Source organism: Magnolia sinica, chromosome 18 (assembly GCF_029962835.1).
Source record: "Magnolia sinica isolate HGM2019 chromosome 18, MsV1, whole genome shotgun sequence".
Classification (NCBI taxonomy): domain Eukaryota; kingdom Viridiplantae; phylum Streptophyta; class Magnoliopsida; order Magnoliales; family Magnoliaceae; genus Magnolia; species Magnolia sinica.
In genome coordinates, this window is record NC_080590.1 from 45132894 (window position 1) to 45154932 (window position 22039).

Below are 22039 nucleotides of genomic sequence, written 5' to 3' on the forward strand. Positions count from 1 at the left end.
CGGTCCAGAGAAAGTTCCCTAACAATGGATCTATGTCAGGTTAAGTTTCGGTCTGATTAGATTTATGGATTAACTGCGGTGGACCTGTTTCAGTTTAACGGTCATCGTTACTCGATCAGGGCCACAAGTACACCGACATGTGTTGAAAATTTTTCCTGATCCGAGAGTGTAGTTAGGTTAGAATCTGATGGTCTGAAACCTTAAATTTGTCCCGCCAGCGAACGGCCCAATTCACTTAAGTTTGAGTTCAGTTTCTAAAGATATTCGCGTTTCTCACACACTTCGCTCCGGGCTCAAGTTGTGCATTTCTGGATACTGTTGGGACTTGATTTCCGAGATGGTTGTCAAGCCCAATAAGGCGGTCATAACCGTATAGTTTCACGGTAATAGGACTTTTGACGTGCGTTCCAGGTCCGATACGAAGTTTCAAGATGCTCCCGAGAGCAACTGGGTTTAGAGATTGATCATAGGTTTTTAGGTAATGTAGAGTTAGTGATTCTACTAGTTTTGGGTCTTACAGATCGTATAGAAAGTGGTTCAAGCTAATCTACCAATTAATTCAGTTTAGTACTTAATTAATTTTTCTGCCTAATTTTCAAAGAATTCGGTCCTTAGTGATTTCTGTCTGAGATGCTACTCGGGTCTTTGTACGAATTTTTTTGAGACGTTATAAGACATGCTCCTCTTCCTTCCGACTTGATATCTTTGTATCGGCGAGTCTGGATATCTTGGCAGGGTTACTTGGATGTGGCGGTTCTGGAATTTGAGTCTTAGGCTCCACCTTTAGCTACAGTGTCATATCAGCGATGGGTAGCGGACCAATCGCTTTATCGTCAGATCCCAGGTTAACACTTTGCGGATGAGGCCGCTGATAGAGATATGGTCGGTGACACCGCTTCGTCTTCCTCTTGTGTTGATGACTTGCTGGAGGCATTCGAGGAGCGACCATTCATTGATCCGTCATTTCTTCTTGCAACACACGGCTACTTGGTATCAGAGATTGCTGTCCTTCGTCACTCCTGTGAGGACATGGCCAGTCGGCTAGCAGTGGGGAGGCGGTACGATGAAAGCATGTTCACTGTGCATCGCCTGGAGAGGGATGACATCTTTTACCTACACATGGAGGTAGAGAGGCTCAGGCAGAGACTGTTGATGTACGAGTGATAGGGACTTACCTGGGGTCCTTCATCTGATTGGCTGCTTGTCCTGTATGGATGGACATATATCTTTTGTTTTTATTTTTTCCCTTTTTTTTTTATAAATAGAAAGACAAATGATGCAAAAGACTTTTTGAAAAGAAAAAAGATTTTTTGTATGCCAAAAACTTGTAAGTGCTAGCTCATGTTTGGATTTGTGCTTTGGATGATTGGGATCAGAATATTAGGCTCAGCCCACATTGTGTGCAGTAGTCTGGATTGTGTACTTGGGATCTTAGTTCCCTGAGAGCATGTCTGGGATCGTGTCCTTTGAATTGGAGCAGAGTCTGATAGAACACTGATCTGAAGTTGGTCCTTTCTTTGTATCTCTTCGTTGTACTTGTTGCCTTGGCCTCTCTTGTACCTACACTTTTATTTTTTCATTTTTGTTTATTGGCCTTTTTTTTTTGCCCGTAACGCCCTTTTAGGCTTTCACTACGACCAGCTTTTCGCGTCATTTTTGCCCGTAGTGTCCTTTCAGATTTTCACTACGTCTCGGGTTTTTGATCTTGCCTGCCCCTTAGTAGCTGTGCTGTTTTTACCCTTGACGCCTTTTCAGGTTTTCACCAAGTCCGCTACACGCTTGTTGTTTTTACTCGAGCTGCCCTTTCGGGTTTTCAACTCGCCCTTTTTCCTTAGACATGTTTTTTTCTCCTTTTTTTTAAAAAAAATTTTGGAGCGCCGGGAGAGACAAAGATAGTTCCTTCATAGCCGGCCAACTAGTTACCTTCCTGTCCTTGTCTTTAATCACAATCGTAAGCTGTTTTTGATCGGATTAGTTGGGAATGTGGAGCGGTCGTATTTTCTTCTCGGTCTTCTTTTCGAGGTTTTCTGTCTTTTTCTTCTCTCTTTTTTTTTTCTCGTTGTTTGAGTGGGTACTAGCCTCTTCTTTGATAGGAGAAGTGACAGGTAGTCTTCTTTTGTTGTTTTTGTATTTAGCGGGAGGAAAGATGGATATCTTTTGGTGGGGGGAGTGATGGATTTTTTTATTTTATTTTTGGGAAGAGTGATGGATACAACTTTGCGATTGTACTCATTGACAAGGTTAGGTATAGTTACCCGTGATAGATTTTCACGTTGTCTGCGTTGATGGGCTTAGGAAGATCTTCTCCTCTCAGACTAGTGAGCCGAAGAGCACCTCCTGAGAGTACTTCCCGAATGATCAGTGGTCCGTCCCACAAGGGTTTGAACTTTCCTCTGGGATCTGGCAAGTGCAGCGGTAGGATGCGCTTCATGACCATATCCGACTTTAAAACTTCTTTTTCGAACCCTCTTGTTGTAGGCCTATGTGATCCTTTTTTAGTAGCATTGTGAGTGACTTAGTGCATGCATGCGTTTTTCATCTGCCAGATGCAGTTGATCGTATCTTGCTTGATATCACTCGCCTTCCTCGACCTCGCTCTCCAACAATAATTGGAGTGATGTAATTTCAATTTTAACTAGTAATACTGCTTCCATTCCATATACAAGTTCGTATAGAGTTGCGCCTGTAGCGGACCGTATAAACGTCCGATAAGCCCATAGTGCGTATAGAAGCATTTCCGATCAATCATGATATGTCTTAACCATTTTCTCTAGTATGCGAATGATAGTCTTGTTTGTTGTTTTGACCCCACCATTCATCTGAGGACGGTAGGGACTTGACCGATGACATTGAATCTTGAATTTGTCGAGGAAGTCGCCCATCCTTTTATTGACGAACGGGGTTCCGTTGTCTATAATAATGGCTTGAGGGATCCTATATCGGCTAATGATATTGTTCTTCATAAACTTGACTACGTGAGATGCTGCGATGGTGGTTTAGGATGCTGCCTCTATCCACTTAGTGAAGTAATCTACTGCCACCAAGATGTATCATGCCTGTTTGAAGCTTTGGGGTTGACTTTTCCGATGATGTTAAGTCCCTATATAGAGAAGGGCCATGTGTCGTCAGGTTGTAGAGTTCGGAAGCAGGTGCATGGATCTAGTTCATATGTTCCTAACACTTGAAGCATTTCCTGACGTGTTTGCAGCAATCTGTCTCCATCGTTAGCTAATAGTAACCGAGCCGTAAGATCTTCTTTGTCATCATATGTCCGTTCATGTGAGGGCCGCATAGTCCTTCGTAGATTTCTGACATGATCTGTGTTGCTTCTGTTTGATCCACGCAACGGAGAAGGACTTGGTTGAAGGATCGCTTGTATGAGATGCCCCAGTAATCGTGAACTGGGCTACTAGCCGCTGGATAATGCGACGATCGGTTGATGTTGCTCCTTTCAGGTACTTTTGATGTAAGCCCCATATCCTAGACCGTACCGTTCCATAGACTTCTGCGGTCTTCCCGGTCGAATTTTGGCAACCTTCGACCTTAACCGGTATTTGCGCGCGACCTTGATTCTCATGCCGTCAACCTGAATCGACTCAACCCAATGCTTGTACCTTAGCGACCGCGCCGTCGCCGCGGTTCTGATGCCGCGACTCGAGCGCCGATGCGATGCTCTGGCCAGGAGATGTGGGCCAGCGTTAGGTGCGAGGAAAACGTCACGCATGCAAATTCCGAGAGAATCTCTACCTGATGTCACATCAATCAATCAACCCATCAATCCCATCATGTCAAGTACACGTCACCTTTCACCCTTTCCCAAGCAAGCCCCAAAAGTCAAAAAGTCTTACAACCCATGCTTTTCTTACAACTTTTGCCACAAAAGTTAAAAAAGGGGCTCTTACACCCATCACTCACCACATCACACATCTATCACCCATCACTCTCTCTTTACAACTCTCTCTCTCTCTCCTTCATTTTCAAATGAGAATCCAAGCAACCCAAGAGCTCCTCACGTCCAAGCCATTCCATGGAGAGAAAAATGCATGTGTGAGGCCCACCTTTCCATCCCTATATCTCCCATCCTAGCCATCCATTTCTCATCTTCCTCCATCAAAGAGAAGCACAAGGAGCTAAGGAAGTCAAGGGAGCAAGAAGATCAAGCGGTGGGTGCTTTGATAGGGTAGTTTTTTTTATTTTTAAGATGGGCCAAGTGGGGCCAACCGATCAATGGTTTGAATCTCACTTTGGACCCTAAGATGTGGCCGATGGCCCACTTGGATCATCATGATCATTCCATGATGGGGCCATTCTCCATGGACCCCATCATGATGTTTATTTTCCTTGCATATTTAGGGTCATCTAGACCGTCTATTTTAGTGGAGTAGGGATCTCCACCGTTGGATTTCGATTTCATGGGCCCACATATAATAGCCCACTTGATTTATGTTGTAGATCATTGAAGGAAGGGCCCATAGTGCCGGGGTCCCTCCATCACGAGTGTCCCCCTCTCTATATCTCTCTCTCCCTCTCTTTTTCATTTCTTTTTTTTAAGATCATGATATGATTGTGTGGCCCACTTGAATGGACCCCACCATGAAGTATGTATTTTGTCTAAGCCATCTATAAGTGGGACCCACTTCATGTGTGTAGTACCCACACCATCCATCAGTGGTGGCCCACCTGAGCAGGCCCACCTTGCACGACCAGACAGTCCAGCATCCCTGGAAGCTGGACGTTTTGTTGGAAAACACAAATGTTAGCTTGGTTCCAAGCCAATGGGGGAGGCCCACTTATTTTGCCCCCACCTTGATGTATGTCTTCAATCCATGCCGTCCATTCCGTTCCCAACCTCCTTTTAGGCGTTGAACCAAAAAATGGTGTCAACCTGAGGTCGTGCGGGCCATACCATACCAAATGGTGGTTTTCACCATTGAAATCTTCCCTGACTGTTTATACGCCGAAATATGCCCAATATTGGGCTTGTTTTGCTTGTCTGGAGCCATGGAGGGCTACTGGACGGAGTGGATTCTCTAGAGGTGGACCCCACTTGTAAAATTCTCAGAAAAATTAAAAATAAAATAATAAAAAATAAAATACATCAGCAGCGCTGCTGCTGTGTCAGACGGCAGCAGGCGCTGCCTGCGCACAGCGTCTAGCGGACGGACCGCCAGCCACCCACGGCTGTAGCCGTGGGCCCCACCTTGATGTTATTTGTCATCCAACCCGTTCATGAGGTGGGCCATTCCCAGAAGTGGGCCCCCTCCAAATTCCAACGCCATCCACAGATCAGGTGGCCCACACTGCAAGAAACAGTGGGACTGAACCTCTGCCATTGAAACCCCTGTTTGGGTCTACAGAAGTTTTGGATCAGGGTGAAATTTGTTTTTACCCTTCATCTAGGTCTACGTGACCTTATCAACGGGTTGGATGGACTGTAAACATTATGGTAGGCCCCACATGGAGCCCATAGTGATTTATGTGTTTTATTGCCACCGTCCAGGCGGACGGTGGGCTGTGGTGGAGCCCACTGTGTATATGTGTTGTGTCCCCACCGTCCAGGGACGGTGGGTGTGTCCCTGTGCGTGCGTGTGTGAGTGTGTACGTGTGTGTATATATATTTATATATTTATATATAATATTATATTATATATAATTTTGTATGCATTATATATATATATATATATATATATATATATATATATATATATTATTATATTATATATAATATACTGATGGTAGGAGGCCATCTCAATTTACTTGTGGCCCATGGTTGAGGCCCACTTTTGATATATATGTAGGGCCCATGGGTCGAGGCCCATTTGATGTATTAGGGGCCCATGGGTTAAGGCCCATTAAGATGTATTGGGGCTTATGGGTTGAGGCCCATTTGATGTACATATGGGGCCCAATTTGTGTGACCCATTTAATACACATAAGGCCCATAAATTAGGCCCATTTGATGCATTCTAAGGCTCACGGGCTATGGCCCATTGCAATGCACATAAGGCCCATTAGTGCGGCCCAATGATGTGGCCCACTTGATGAATATATGGCCCATATGATATGGCCCATTTGATGTATTTAAGGCCCAATGGGATGTACCTAAGGTCCATTGCAATGTAAGATCCCAACATGGGTTATGTAATGATGTTTACGTCGGGCTATGCCTTGGGAGCAATGGTGGTTTGACGTCCACATTGCAAGTATAGTATTGGTTAAATGTCCGCATTATGACTTTTCCCTAGGGCCCATTGTTAGGCTCGTACGTGTTATGTGTAAGCCGTCTAGGCCCATCTTCGTTATGAACATCATCCATCCCATATAACATGTTTAGTTCCATGATTCATGATCATATGCATCATACGTATGCTTCATATGAGAAATGACTGATCATAGCATATGCCTTCGGGCAGATTGTTTAGGGGCTCCCGTACAGGGGGTGTTGCCCTACATGAGCGCACGATACGCGCAGGATTGCTGTATGACTGGATAGTGTGATTCATGCATTCGTATTGTGTGATATGGTTACTGTATGCCCCAGCGACATCAGGGCCGTAGCCTCCACAGACATATCGTGGTTGGCAGGATTGGATACCGGAAATATTATTCTACATGGGGTGTTATAGATATCCCTGGGTGAAAGTCCCTAAACCCTTAGGTACCAAGAGGTTGCTCCAACGTCTAGACCGAGTGGGTGCATAAGCGCCGAGTGCTGATTACCAGATGGTTGCGCTTTCCACTGTGTCGTGGTCGGTTGGAAGGGGGTGCGGCCTTACCCGCCCGAGAGTAGGGGGCAATGCTAGGCTGAGTCTGACCAGCTCGAGGAATGGGTCCGCTATTGACGAGCCGAGCCCGATATTGGCAGGCGGATAGTGAGGTCTTTTCCACTCACCTTATTTCGCGCGAGGGGCGGCAATCTGGCTTGGAGTGTACTAGACCCCGATGATATTCCAGATTTTGAGTTGTATCGATATGTGGACTTAGATGAGGATTTGTATGCTTGAGTTGCATTTCGCATTGCATGGCCTTGGTATGGCCAACATCATTCTTTGTACCGCATGTCCTTGATACGGCTAATGGTATTCTTGGCATTCATCAGCATATTCTGCATTACTCTGATACTGCATAACTGCATTACCACCCTAAGCATACACTTTCACCACCCTCTAAGCTTTCTATAAGCTTATGCACGACCGTTACGTGCAGGTGACGTTGGATCGCAGTAGCGCTGAGGCTTGGGTGCGTGGCAGATCATTTTGGAGTTTTTTATTCATCTTCATTGTGTTTCCCTTTATGCTTATTGTACTTGTAAAGTTTTTTATCATAGTGGAAATGTGATGGAGTTTTTGGTTGTTGTTTGTGGGTTATGCCTTTGGTTATGCTTATTACGAATCAAACTGATGTTAAAAAAATCCTCCCCGTAGCATTCCAAGATCGGAACCTGGCGAATGGGCGCTGGGAGCCGAGAATGAGGTTTTACGGAGGCTGTCGACGCCGGATTCGACGATCGGAAATTTTATGAGCTCGGTTTCCAAGTTTGAGGCATGACATCTGATGCTTGAGATATTCCTTGACGTTTATGTACCATAGTTGATCATTTGAGGAAGTTTCAACTTAGTCTATCTACAGGTAGAACGCGGGTTCCTCCTGGAGCTCGACGGTGAACTCCCATTCGGCAACTACTTTTGGGATCTCCAACATTGAGGCGAAGGTAGCTAGAGCATCCACAAATTGGTTATTGGCTCGGGGCATGTAAGAGAACGTGATTTCTTCGAATTCCTCAGTTAGATTCTCCAGATAGACGTGATAAGGGATCAATTTTTCATCTTTGGTCTTCCAGTCCCCATTCGTCTGATTGATGATGAGCTATGAATCTCCGAAAACTCGCAACTTCTTCACGTTGAGGATGATGGCTTCTCTCAAACCAGTAATACATGCTTCATATTCAGGTATATTGTTGGTGCATTGGAATGCCAATCGCTTAGATATGGGAATTGGGATGTCATCGAAAGAGTAGAGTATGGCGCCTACTCTACTTCCTTTTGAGTTTGCGGCTCCGTCAAAGAAGAGTGTCCACTTTCCTGCCTTCCTTTCTTCTTCTTCCTCAATCAGGAGGATGTCTTCGTCAGGGAAGAAGGTCTTTAACGATTGGTAATCAAGTAGAGAGTGTGCTGCTAGGTGGTCGGCCAGTGCTTGCCCCTTAATTGCCTTCAGAGTGACATAGGGGATGTCGAACTCGGAAAGCAGTAGTTGCCATTTTGCGATCATGCCTGTTAGTGCTGGTGTTTCGAACAAGTACTTCAACAGGTCCATGCAATCGAGCAGTAGGGTTGGGTGAGCGATCATGTACTGTCGTAGCCGTTGCATTGCCCAAACTAGGGCGAGGCACTTTTTTTCTAAGCTGGAGTACTTGGCTTCATAACTTTTGAACCGTCGGCTTAGATAGTAGATCGCTTGCTCCTTTCTTCGTGTTAGCCGAGGACGCATCCGATTGCTTCTGGTGTGATGAAGATATACAGTAATAGTAGCCTACCTAGGGTAGGTGGCATGAGCACTGGAAGATTTAGCAGGTACTTCTTAATTTTATTGAAGGTCGTTTGACAGTCGTCATTTCATTCCTTTGGCGAATTCTTTCGTAGAAGCTTGAATATGGGCTCACAGATTGGTGTGAGCTGTGCGACAAATCGACTAATATAGTGGATCCTTTCGTGGAAACCTTGAATCTTTTTTTCAGTATTGGGCGGCGGCATTTAGATGATTACCTTGGTCTTGGTCCCATCCACGCATATGCCATCTTCGCTGATGATGAAGCCTAACAACTTGCCTCCGGTTGCGCTGAAGACACACTTTTGCAGGTTGAGGTGGATCTTGAATTTATCCAACCTATCGAAGAACTTCTTGAGGTCTTCAAAATGTCCTTCGATTATGCGAGATTTGAAGATCATATTGTCCACATAGACTTCCATTTCCTTGTTTATCATGTCGTGGAACAAGGCAGTCATGGTTCGCTGATATGTGACTCATGTGTTCTTCAACCAGAAAAGCATAACCCGGTAGCAAAAAGTTCCCTAAGATGTGATGAAAGAGGTCTTCTCTCGATCTTTGATAGCCATCTTGATCTGATTGTAGCCCGAAAAGCTGTCCATGAAGGAAAAGATCTTGTGTCCAGCAATGTTATCTACCAGTGGGTCGATGTGAGGCAGAAGGAAATCGTCTTTAGGACTCGCTTTGTTGAGGTCCCTGAAGTCGATGCACATCCTGACTTTGCCATCCTTCTTTGGAACTAGTACGATATTTGCGAGCCATTCCGGATAGTTGGAAACTACTAGGAACCCCGTGTTGTATTGCTTGACGACTTCATCACAGACCTGTAGGGCCCATTCTAGTTTCATTCTTCATAACTTTTGCTTGATAGGCTTCATGTCTGGCTTTATTGGCAAGTGGTGTACTACCAAGTCTTCATCGAGCCCTGGCATGTCCTTGTAAGAGAAAGCAAAGTTGGACAACCTCGGTCTCAAGAATTCCATCATCCTCTGCTTGTATTCCGGAGACATTGATCTACCGATGCGCACCTCTCTGGAGAGTTCCGCTAATCCCAAGTTCACAATTTTGAAGTCGTCTGCTACAACGTTGGCCTTCATTTCGAACCTTTCAAGGGAGTCCTCAAGTTCGAGAGCTGTATCATTATTTTGCTCATCCAAACCCATGAGCTCGAAGTCCAACTCTAGATTGAAATCATATGAGTCAACCTTAAACTCGTGCGATGCGTGTGAAGTGTTTGGCATAGTGATTGAAAGTTTTTCTGTTGTTTGTGTTTTGAAGGTTTTTCGATGTTTTGTGATTTTGAGAAGTATTTGATTTTTTTTTTGTGATTTTTGGAATATGTGATGTTTTTGTGTTTTGAAGGTTTTCTGATTTTTTTTATGTTGCCAAGTGGTCCCAAACAAGACGATGTTGTAAACCATAATTGGTTCTATCCTGATTCGGGGTACCAACTCCTATTTACATTGGCTTTTTTTGGGGACTGGCAATCGTGGGTGATTCACCAACCGACTCAATCGTTAGGGGGGTAGCTATCTAGCTTAGTTCTTTCCCCATTTCGATCTTATCATTCTGCTTTGCTTGTTCCTGTGGGTCATCCGTCTCGATGACCATGATGTCTGCTGGGCTGAGCTCAGAGTCGGAGTCTGATTCGATCTTTTTGCTTAGAAGTTGGAGATCCTCGGGCACCTCGGGTCCACATTGCGGTGGGATCCTGATGTCTGTCCAATCAAGGGAAGGTCACTTCCCTTTCTCGATCCAATGAATGGGCTTGTTCTGCCCCTTGTGCTGCTGAGTTATTAGTGGGGGTGTTTCCCCCTGACTGTTGGTGGGGATGAGTGCCTCCCCGCTCTTGCCTGTGTCCTTTGTAATGGGCACTCCTGGTCCTGGGTCCTCTGTGGGTGACCCTGCTTCCATGCCCCTAACCTCATGTGATGGGTCTGGGGGTTCTGCCCCTAGCATTGGATGTGCTTTTGATGCCTTGAGGATCTTGTCCCACCTTATTGGCGGCCAAATGGACTCATGGCTGGAATGTTCTGTTAGAATGAGCCGTCGGACGTAATCCTCAAAGGAGATCATAGTGTCGCCATAGACTGTTCCAACCTCGACAAACTTGATGGGTGTTCACTTGAATGGTTGCCTCTTCTTAGACCTTACGGCCTGATCTTCCAGTGTCGGTTGATACCCCAATCCCTGTCTTTGTATGTTGGCTCGGGCTGGTTTTACTAACATACCTTTCCCATGGAACTCGGTACGATAGTTCAGGATTAGACGTTCAGTAGGAGGGATGACATTTTCAACTGCAAGTAGGTGAGGGTTGGCAATAGAGTTCGCAATTTTGAACTCGGCACTGTGATATGATATGTCACCCTCTGCATGCAAGACGTCAATCACTGGAATGTCAGTTTCTGGGGTATTAACCGCCACTGGTAGGATGACTTCCGGCTCAGCCAGCACCGAGATGATTTGATTTCCCGAAGGGAATTTGACCCTTTGATGGAGAGTAGATGGGATGGCTCCAACAACATAGAGTCGTGGCCGTCCCAATAGAAGGTTGAAAGAGGCATAAATATCGATAATCTAGAATGTGACTAGAATTATGTCTAGTCCAATCTGTAACTCAATGTCAATTTCCGCTTCTACCTGCCTTCGGGAGTTATCAAAAGCTCGGACACTCATGGTGCTGGGTCGGAAAGCGGATGGTTCTATCCCTAAACGTTCGGCAATCCTCAGAGGGCAAACATTTAGGCTTGATCCATTGTCTATAAGCACAAGTGGGACTTTGAAGTTCTTGTAACGGACAACTATATTTAATGAGCGTCCATGTTTGCGGCCCTCGGGTAGCAACTCCTCTTCTGAGAATGTGATCGCTCGTGGTGCAAGGAGTTGGCCGATCATACTTGCCATCATTTCAGGTGGTATGTCAAGAGAGATGTTCGCATCATTCAAGGTCTTTGCAAAGATCTCTCGGTGTGATCTTGATGTACATAAGAGTTCCCAGATGGAAATTTGTGCGGGAATGGACTTGAGCTGAGCTACTATGTCGTAAGCGGCGTCAGCTTTGTGGGTTGTTCCTTCCACAGTTCCACGGGTTTCTTTTGGGTTCTGGTTATTTCTTCTGAAATACCTGTCGTTGTTACCCACTTCGACAGATTCAAGACAGTGTCATAGGACTACCTTTGGGTTATAAGAGGGAACCATCCTCCCTTCCAGATATATCACCGGCTCTTGAGGTTGAGTGATGGGATCTGTCTGTGGTAGACTCGAGGACTTTCCCTGGGATGTGACTGAATCCTCATAGGACTTAATAGTGGGATTTTCCTCCTCCTTTTGATGTATACTTTGTGAAGGAGGGATCCTCTGGGCATGTGCCAATTGGTGAGGCAAGAGGAAACTTGGAGATTGGACAGGGGTGCCCCTTGCAGGGTCAAAGAAGCGAGATCGGGAAGCCCGATTGGAAGGATGATAGGTTCAGGTCCTGACCTATTCAGATGTGCCGGGGGTGGCGCTAGCTGTGCCCCTTGGAGGGTGAAAGATTGAGATTGTGACCTGGATGTTATTGATACCCTTCGGACGGTGAGGGGTTGTGTTGTCGGTGCCGCTTCAAGTATGAGCAGAGGCGTGGTGGGTACTGCTTCGAGAATGAGAGGTGAAGCTATCGGTGCTGCTTCGAGGTAATACCTGTGGTCCAGGCAGAGGTGCTTGTCAGTATCCCCATGTCCGATATATTGAATCGAGCATGATTGCTTGTATGGAGTGATGTGGGAAAGATTATGTGGGATGCTCTCTTTCAATGTTGTTGACGATAGAGGTACCAGAAGTGTTGGATCCCACGTGATGCGATGGCAGGGGACTATGGAGAATGTTGGCGTGATTAACATTGCCAGCCTACAGGGTAATTGCAATCTTCTGGCTCTCGATCAAGTCTTGAACCGCATGTTTCAAGGCGAAACAGCGGTCTGTTAGATGACCGGGAGCCTGATGATATGTGCAATACTAGTTTTCATTGTATCCTAGTGGCAGGGGATTTGGCGGAAGCCAATGCTGTAGTGGTGTCAAGAGTTGGCTTTGCATTAACATTGTCAAGACTTGACTGTATGTTTGCGCTAGAGGGGTGAACTTCCTGCCTAGCATTGCCTGCTTGTATGGGCCTTGTGCATTTCCCCGAGGCTGTTGCTGAGGCCGTTGCGCCTGATATCCTTGCTGGGCTTGCTGTGGCTGGTATTGTTGGTTCGGTGGTGGTACTGCCTATTTTGTTGTGGCTCCAGTTGCGGAGTGTACTAGTCGCCTTGAGCGTTGGCAATAATATTGTTGACATCTGTGGCGTGTTGCACGAGAGCAATACCATTTCCATTCCCATGTCCGACAGGCTTCCCCTCGATTTTGTTTCTTTTAATTGAGAGGGCCTGGTGCGGCCATGGATAAATGGTTCCAGCTCTGATCCCGGCTTCCACCTGTTCCCTAGCTCGGATGAGCTGGGAGAAATTCACGTATGGGTATGAGATTAGATATCTAGAAATGCTTGGGTTTGTAGAGTGGACGATCATGGATATTTGCTCTTCGTCATCGATGGGGTTTCTCATTCAGGCTGTCGTGGCCCACCATCGCCCTACGTATGCTGATAAAGACTCGTCACTTTTCTATGTCAGGGCAGCTAGGTCTGACCTCCTTGGAGCCATATTCAAGTTATATGAAAATCCATCAATGAATGCCTGGGAGAGTCTTTCCCAGGTTCTGATTTGATGGTTGTCCAGCGAGGTGTACCAATCCAGAGCGTCACTTTTAAGAGATTTCTTAAAGAGTCGTATCAAGGCTCCATCATTCCCTGCTATTGCGTTGAATTCCCCACAAAAAGCTTTCAAGTGTGTTGTGGGACACCCACTACCATCATACCTCTTAAATTTGAGAACCTCGAAGTTTGGAAGTACCCCGAGCATCTGGAAAAGGACATAGGTCCCTGAACTTGGTGGATGGGTGATCCACCCCTTGTTGCCTCTGCAGTTGGTTCTACACCATTTATAGCTATTCTTGCAATTCCTCAATCTCTGCTCTATTATGTTGCACATATCTTGCCCCTTGCTGTAGGGCTTGTGCTGCCTCTTCCTCCTAAGGATCAGAATGGGGGGTTGTTGAAAAGAAGATGGACTCCCAGTGGCGAGAGGTAATTGAAATTGAACACCACTCCCTTTCGAAGGAGGGTGTGATGTACGGAAATGGCTGCCACCTGGGGTATTTATCAATTCCGAAATATTGCTCCCATCAGGGGGAGTGAGTTGGACTCAAAACTAACCCCCTCCATGGGCATCCGCCAGTTCTTGTCTGTGGTTCCCATTATGGGGAACAGATGTTGTAACCTAATTGTTTGAGTAATGATGTGTGGGAGGTCTGCTCTCGTTTGCTAGTTGTTGTTGATCTTGTGTTGACTCCTCTGGGAGAGGGAGTACAGGATTTCCTGGAGGAATGAGTGAAAAAGCAAAAGGAGTTTGAGGGATTGAACTGTTCTGTACACTAGGCTAGGTTGCTTGTGTATTTAGCGTGGCACTCGGTACCAGGCGAAGTAGTAGCTCTTGCATTGCCCTGAGACTTTGGACCACCTCTTGCACGGTTGTGTTAGCTTGTAGGTCTGTTGGAGCTGCTGGAGGTAACGGCGCAGGTGTTGGTGTAGGTGTGGGTGCTGATGTTTCGGGAGCAGGCTGAGCTGCCGACTCTTCTTCATGGGTAGCTTGAGAGGTCATGGCTGCGCGAGATCGAGTGGTTATGGTTCGAATCAGTGCCTAAGCAAGTGTAAGCCAAAGACTTTTTGTTGAATGCAATGGTGAATATCTCCTAAGAGTAAAGTATCACAAACTTTCGAGTCGGGTCTCAGCTAGTGAAAGTTAATCTCCCTAGTGGAGTCGTCATTCTGTGGACACTGAAAATCGGCGCACACGCTGATTTGGATGTGTGGTTTTTACAGTGGAGGTGATTAGGCTAATTTGTGAATGTTGGAGTTGCCGCTAGCTAATAAATCTCAGAATCCCGTGGTCAGCTAGAACAGTGGAATACGTAAGGTTGGAGAAATCCGAAGACTCTCCTACCCTAGGTTGACTCTTGGTCTACGATCCAGGATTCCAGGTAAGGGACCTTGGTTACAAAGAGGGATGGTGTTAGGAACCCTCTCTGTCTATACAAATGTACGGTCTCTACTTGGTATAATAAAATACTCTCAAAGGAAGATGGATGCTATGGCCAGGATGAGACTAGACGCACACGCAGATTTCTGATGTGACAAGATCCAAAGTTTCGACAAGCCACAGAGCATACGTCCAACAGCGTGTCTAGAAGGCGGATGTGATGATGGTTATGCAAAGGGATAAGAAAATCGGACTAAACTACTAGAAATTTCTGATGTGACAGGATCCGTAGTATGGCAAGTCACAGAGCATACGTTCCCTAGAAGTCTAGAGGAGCAGGGGGGTTAAGAAGGGAGTAAATGTCATTATGGTGTATGAGATGAGTGGATCCTTGGCTTTAGACTTGGGTAGGCTAGAACATGGATTGAACCATGACCAACATGGGCTACGCTTAGAAGAGTCAAGAGGAAAGGCTAGGGGATGGCTAAAGGATCGAATCTTGGCAGGCTTGAGAGCTCCTTCCCTCTCTTCCTCTCCCTCTCTCTCTCACTCTCTTAGATGTGGAGATGCTTAAGGTGTTCTTCTTTTTTTCTTCTCCCTTATAATGAGAAGAGAGGGCTATTTATAGCCTTCTCCAATGGCATTGCGGTAATTGTGAGATTTAAGAGAGGTAAAAGCTGAGGTGACAAATGGTGATTGGTTGAGGAGAGAGAAATGCCTCGTGGCGTGCTCTCATTGGCTCTTGGACTTGGTAAAATGGTAAATAGGCTCAGATAGGGGATAATTCCTGGAGAAAGTTAACTTTTGGACGATGTGTCAACTGTTACGCGGAGGACACACGCGTTCAAAGAACGGAGGTAATCAGAGTACCGCTGGCGGTAGTCAAAATATCGCCTGGGCCGGGCTCGAGTCAGGCCCGAACATGCGGTCCTCCTGTGGCGCGATGGTTTGTCCGGTGGTCCCTTTTTCGGGTTTTTGGCTTGTCCGAGTGTATTTCTAGGCTAACTTAGCTCGAATAGGTCCTAGATTTGGGACTTCGGGCTGGGTTTGGGAGGTTTTAAGGGCTTGGATTAGGGTTTCTGGTTCGAGTAGGGTTTGGATCAGGGTTCAGGTATGGTTTGGATTAGGGTTTCGGTTCGGGTAGGGTTTGGATTAGGGTTTCGGGTTTGGGTATGGTTTGGATTAGGGTTTCAGGTTTGGGTATGGTTTGGATTAGGGTTTGGGATTTGGGTATGGTTTGGATTAGGGTTTCGGGTTTGGGTATGGTTTAAATTAGGGTTTTGGGTTTGGATTGTTGATCATGGCACGGATTGTCCTTGCCTCTTCAAGATGTTAGCCTGGGTAGGGTGTCTACAAAACTAAAAACTAAAAATCTACTAGAACCCGTAAAAAAATCGAAGTAGAAGAACATTGTTGGCGCAACTCCACATAAGCCTTCTCTCACTCTCTAAACCTTAGAAGATGATTTGAGACATCCTAGGGACCCCAATTTATAGTTTTGGATATCTAACTTTTGCACTACCTCAAAAAAATCACAAACCAACTTCGAATTTTGCTAGCTCATTTTAGAGCATAAACCCGTGGACAAACAATGAAGATTGAAAACTTTTTTGGGGCCACAAAAGTTTTGGAGAAGTTGTGATATTTGTGTTTTCCCTTCATCCAGATCCATGTGACTTTATGGATAGGTTGGATGACAAATAAACATCATTATGGGGCATAGGAAGGTTTCAACGGTGGACATCATTTTTCCCACTGTTTCATGTGGTGTGGTCCACTAAGAGCTTTGGATTTGCCTCATGTTTGGGTTCATGCCCTAAAATGAGCTGGCAAAATGGATGGACAACATGGATAAAATACATACATCATGGTGGGGCCCACAAATTTGACACCAGCTAGCTGGTTGGTGTTGAGGCCACCAGCCAAACAGCATCCATAGTTTGTAACTTTCTATTCACCATATACGTGGACAAGCTAATAATAATCCCAGTGCGTCTTTAGGTGGTCCTTAGCCAATCAATGGCCCAGGTTCAACGTGTACATCATTGGCACGTGTGCTTCTGATATCCTCTTCATTTTCTCCTTAAATTGCCTCAGCATTTCTCAACTATTTGTGCGGATTACATTTTAGATGCAAGGAGAGAAGCAATGACATGATCGACTGGATTACAAATAAGATGGTCCATTCATCTGCTCCATGCAAATGATTACTGATCGTCAGTCTGACCATATCACTCCCCATTCTTATACATGGAAGAATCTATACAAAATGAGATGGAGCGAATGAGATGGAGCGAAGAATCTATACAAAATGAGATGGAGCGTGTGTGTGTGTGTGTGTGTGTGTGTGTGGAGAGAAGAATCTATACAAAATGAGATGGAGCGTGTGTGCGTGCGTGTGTGTGTGTGTGTGTGTGTGTGTGTGTTTATTTGATACTCTGGCAGATTGTGATGGTTAATATGCAGGCACGTACAACTTAAACCTAGAATCAACTACAGCTGATAGACAGACATTATTTGCTGATTGGCTATTTATCTATCAACCATCCATGAAACATCCACCAATTGGTTATTTTAAGTATTTGGTCTATAGTCCATCTATATTACAGCTCTCAATTTGAACACTTCAATTTGAGTTAATTGCATGCCATGTACAATTTGTTAGTGCCCACATATCAACCATCCACTCTGCCAGAGTATAAAAGTTTTTCTCCAAAAGAATAGCCCAAATCCGGCAATCCTAAACCGTCCAACAAGTGGCTGCCAAAATATTTAGTTCATTCCATATTATGGTAATTACACAAAGTTCTAGCTGGAAAAGAGAAATAATGTAAATATTTTACCTCTCACAAAGACTCCACAAATCAGTGCCCTTGTCTTCGATCCATCGAAATAGACTTTGATTCGATTTTTCTTGCTCAAATATGCTGTGGTCCAAAAACCCCAAATCATCATTTACCCTAAGCAAACATAAACACAACAACAACAAAAGGAGTGGAGAAAAATGGCTCTTGAGGCATTTTAAATGCAGGAGTATCGATCCATGGGGTTCATATATTCATGCGTTGGCTGATAGAGCTTCATAGTGGTGGACATGGCGAAGTACCATTAGCCAAGGTTGCAGCAGACATTATTTGACATATTGACCAATGCCAAATATGTCACACCTCCAATGAGCAAGCTCAAGAAAATGGTCTCTACATTCCATTTCACACGCCAATAGCAGCGTGGGTAGACTTCATATTATGTCTTCTGCAACTCAATGAGGTATAGATTCAATTTTTGTTGTAATTGATAAGTTCTACAAAATGGCACATTTTGATGCTTATAAAAAGACATCAGATGTCACATGTTACTGGTTTATATTTCCATGTAGCACACTAATTTAAGTTCCTACACCTCAAAAGAAAGAAAGAAAGAAAAAAGAAGAAACTTTCAGTTCCTAAGAAGACGTGAATACAGATTGGATACAGAATTCTAAATCAACTTTGGAGAACCTTATAGAAGAACATGGACACAAATATGCAAATATTGTAGTGCTTATTGTTCTCGAACTGATGGAAAGAAGTGGTGCACTGAATGCTAAGAAATCTCCCAAGTGTTGGATACAAGTGGTGACAGTGGAGCTTTGTCACAAGTTGGCATTGCTTACAATTATTGAAAGAATCACTCAACCAAAAAAAAGCCCATTTGGGATATGTGTTTTGTAGGACTCCAGGTCACGTCCTTGTTTGATACCCGTTAACAAATTTAAAAAAAAAAATAAAATCAAGGACACCAAAGACATCACAAAGTAGATCCGACAAACCCATAAAAAAAAAAAAAGGTTAGCTAAAATCAAGAGGAGATTATTAAAAGTTAGCTATTGATGATCTTTAAAAAAAAGTTAAATTTTCTTAACGCATGCTTTTCTTGTGCATAGGAAAAGTGACAGAGGACCAGGAAAAGATGAGAATTCTTGGTTTCTCTAGGGTACTAAAGCTGTGGACATGTAACTGGAATTTTAAGATTCTGCATGTATTACAGCTCTTAATAATCAACAATTATGATTGTATAAGATATTTCATAGAACCAAGAACCAAAACACCTTAAAAATAAAAAAGAAGATATTAGAAAGGATGTTCAAATAATACCCAGTGAAGATACGTTACTAGAAAGGAACTAGGATGGTCACTCTTCTACAAAACCTAATCACTGAAGAGATTTTTATTATTGTTTATAAACGTGCCTTCATATTGGGTACAGTATACATGGCACAGGTATGATGATCCAAACCAAGAATCTTGTCAGTTCTGCCATTGCTTGGCTCATGACCAGTTGCTTTGACTGGACTATCTTAATCATCTAATAAATGGACCATTTCTCACTGAATGGAAGTCATTGATGATTTTTGTCTTTTAGTTCAATTGTATGCTATGAATTAAAATGCTAGGATCATTGAAAAACTGTGATACTTGGATCAAGGCCCATTCACTATTGGAAATACCAAATGAACAGTTTTTGTTCTCATGCATGTATTCCACAAGTAGCATGGAGGCATGAAATGTTGTGCATCCAGAAGCAAGGAACCCATAGCCTCGTCCTAGCGATTTGGGGTCAGCATTATCAATCCCATATCACCAATCATTCCTAAGGCCTTATCCTTAGAGAACAAGCCTCGACGTTCCATACCATCACCTTGATCAGTCCTGTAATCCTGTTAGGTCCTCTCATCCTCTTTTTATGCCCTTGAACTTTGTAAATCCCTCCTTACTAGGGATGTATCCAGTCTTCATTGCATGTGAAGAAACCATCTCAACCTACTCTCAATCATTTTCTCTTATTGGGAATACTCAAAGACTACTTTGGATGACATCATTCTTAAGTTCTTCCTTGTGTTACAAGTTCCAAGTTCCAACACATGCACTTAACATCCTCATCTTTGCCACACTCAAATCTCTCTTCCTTCTAATTACCAAATACTTGGTCCTGTATATCATAGGCAGTCAAATTATTATTGGACAAAGCTTGAAGTGAAGCAACAACAAATTTGGGTGTAGGAGCAGGGAAGTATCTACTTCAAAATGTTAGCAAGCATAAATAGCTAGGGAAGCAAGAGTGGGAGTGCGAATCCAAAGCGTGATTCGAAGTGGGAGTGCCACCTAGTTAGAAGTGTAGGAAAATAGGTATGATTGTGTATGTATGTTATCCATGGGAGTGCCACCTAGTATCTACTACTATGGAACACTATGTTTCTCTCATGATATGTGTGTGTGCGCGCGTGTGTTTTAGTCTTTTGCACTAATATTTGTTGCCTTAAAACTTTTTCTCCTTCTAATTTTCTTCCCCTTCAGTCTCTCCACTTTCTACTTGGTATTAGATCATATTTCCAGGGCTATTCACAGTCTACGATAGTGGGACTAATTGTGATGTAATCTAATCATATGAATGACATAAGCAATGTATGACTAGGTAGTCCTTTTTAGGAAAAAAAGCAGTGTAGAATCTGAAAATGCTTGATTTTAGAAGATTTATAGTAATTTTTCTGGGATTTTGTTGTATTTTGGGTTTTTATGAAAAAAGAAAAAGAAAAAAGAAGTCGGGAAACCGTCCATATTTCGTTATCTCTATTATACTATTTTTTGAGGAATGTTGTGGTCTTTCTTCATATGGATCTAGTAAGGTGAGTACTTCCCAACTACAGGAACAAGTTTCATGTGATTGAATAATCTTAGTAACTTAATGTTAAAGGATACCAAAATGAATATGTTGCCAGAATCATTTCATCATAGAAATAAGACAAAGCATACCATCCAGAAAATCAGGAATGAGGGGGAGTTATGCCAGTAGCATCCATCATAAACCATATGACCAAACTAGGACTTAACAGGGCAACCATCTGCTCAAAAATAAGAAATCAACTAAGTCAGCTATCCTGGAAGATATGGCAGGATTAATGAAGAACAGAAACCCATGGCTCAACTGTGACTGAGATTATCATGCCATAAACTCAGTATTACCTATGACACCACAAATTGTGAGATTCCACTAAATACCAGTATTAACTTCCACTGTAAGCGGATGGAAAAAAAAAAAAACTTCCACTGTGAGCAAAAAATCACATGGCATGCTGATCCGTCTATGATGAAGGCACGCATACAATGTGAATATTCACTTGTGAATAAAAAGCAGAGGCACTAGTGAAATATGGGATTGACCAAAGAGACTTTCTTTGTTACACGAAGCAAACATAGAGCAGAAGCGGCAAAGCGGTAAACCGGCAATTCTTGAAATAAGTAAAGATGCAGGAATTCTTCATGCATAAAAATCTTTTAAATACTAAAATAAATATGTACATTTGATAAAATATTCAACAATAACTTGTTGGATGCTTTAGTAAAGACTTATGAACTTTCAACAGTATCAGGTATTCGACAAGAAAAGAAAAGTTGATTTCATGGTTATCTCGGTAGCAAAAGCATGGAAGGTAAAAGAGTCTAGAAGTAGGAGTGGGGCGAAGCACAATCCAAATAGAACCTGTCTTGGGTTGAAGATTTCTGATGATATGGATGGAATAGGCCAGCATCTGATTATTGAGATATGCTGAAAGTAGGATCAAATGATGTCAAAATCATTGGAGTTCTAGGCAAAGAACAAAACAACAAATTCTGCGAAATCCAAGAAAACGAAACATGTCTTATTGGCAAGTTGGTAACAATTCAAATACATTGATATGTAAATTTTATGGGGGTTTGTGGAGCTATAGTCACAAAAGCCTCTAGTTTCACTGACGACAAACAAAACTACTATCAGAGATTCAGAATCATCACAATCTACAGGAAAAAAAAACAAAAAAACAAAAAAAACAACTAAAATAAAACGGAAATGCTGCGTACCTCAACATGAACATGAACACACAAGCAATGTTTGCCATGCTGCCGACAACAATTATTTTGTGCACATAGAGATTCTCACGTAAAAGAGAGTAACCTCCCATCTACCAAGCAGAACATGTAGCGGTTGCTGAGCCCCTTCGTCTGCCCTATACTCATTTGAAATGCATCCACCATAATGCCAATGACAGAGCCATATACAGCATTAGAGAGAGAGAGAGAGAGAGAGAGAGAGCAACAACCATTGGTACTCAAAATCAGTGTACAAAACAATGAAAGATAATAGTTGGTTTTGATGCCCAAGAAACTAGGTGTTTTGGTAATTTATCAGTGGCTCAATGATTTGCATTTATATGATTTTCTTTTCATCATAAATGAAAAATACATTAACCATAGTTAAAAGACTCAGACAGACTCGTTTGGTCTAGAGTTGAGTTGAACGAGTTGGGCTGAAGTCAACCTCTTATATCTCAATTTACGGAAGATACACTCTGTCCATCTTTTGCGCCACAT

The 22039-nt window shown here is 43.6% G+C and overlaps 1 protein-coding gene across 3 annotated transcripts in view; it reads right to left on the minus strand.

Moving 5' to 3' along the window:
• Positions 1-21441, minus strand: part of LOC131233982 (uncharacterized) — a 96061-nt gene extending 74620 nt beyond the window's left edge. For 2 of the 3 annotated variants that reach the window (XR_009165444.1, XR_009165440.1), the window contains exons 1-2: positions 20444-21441; positions 17498-17581 (exon numbers count right to left, since the gene is read on the minus strand). The gene's annotated coding sequence lies outside the window, so the exon portion shown is untranslated. The remainder of the gene's footprint in view (positions 1-17497; positions 17582-20443) is intronic. The other variant, XR_009165443.1, reaches the window with a different exon arrangement.
• Between the last annotated feature and the right edge of the window lie 598 nt (positions 21442-22039).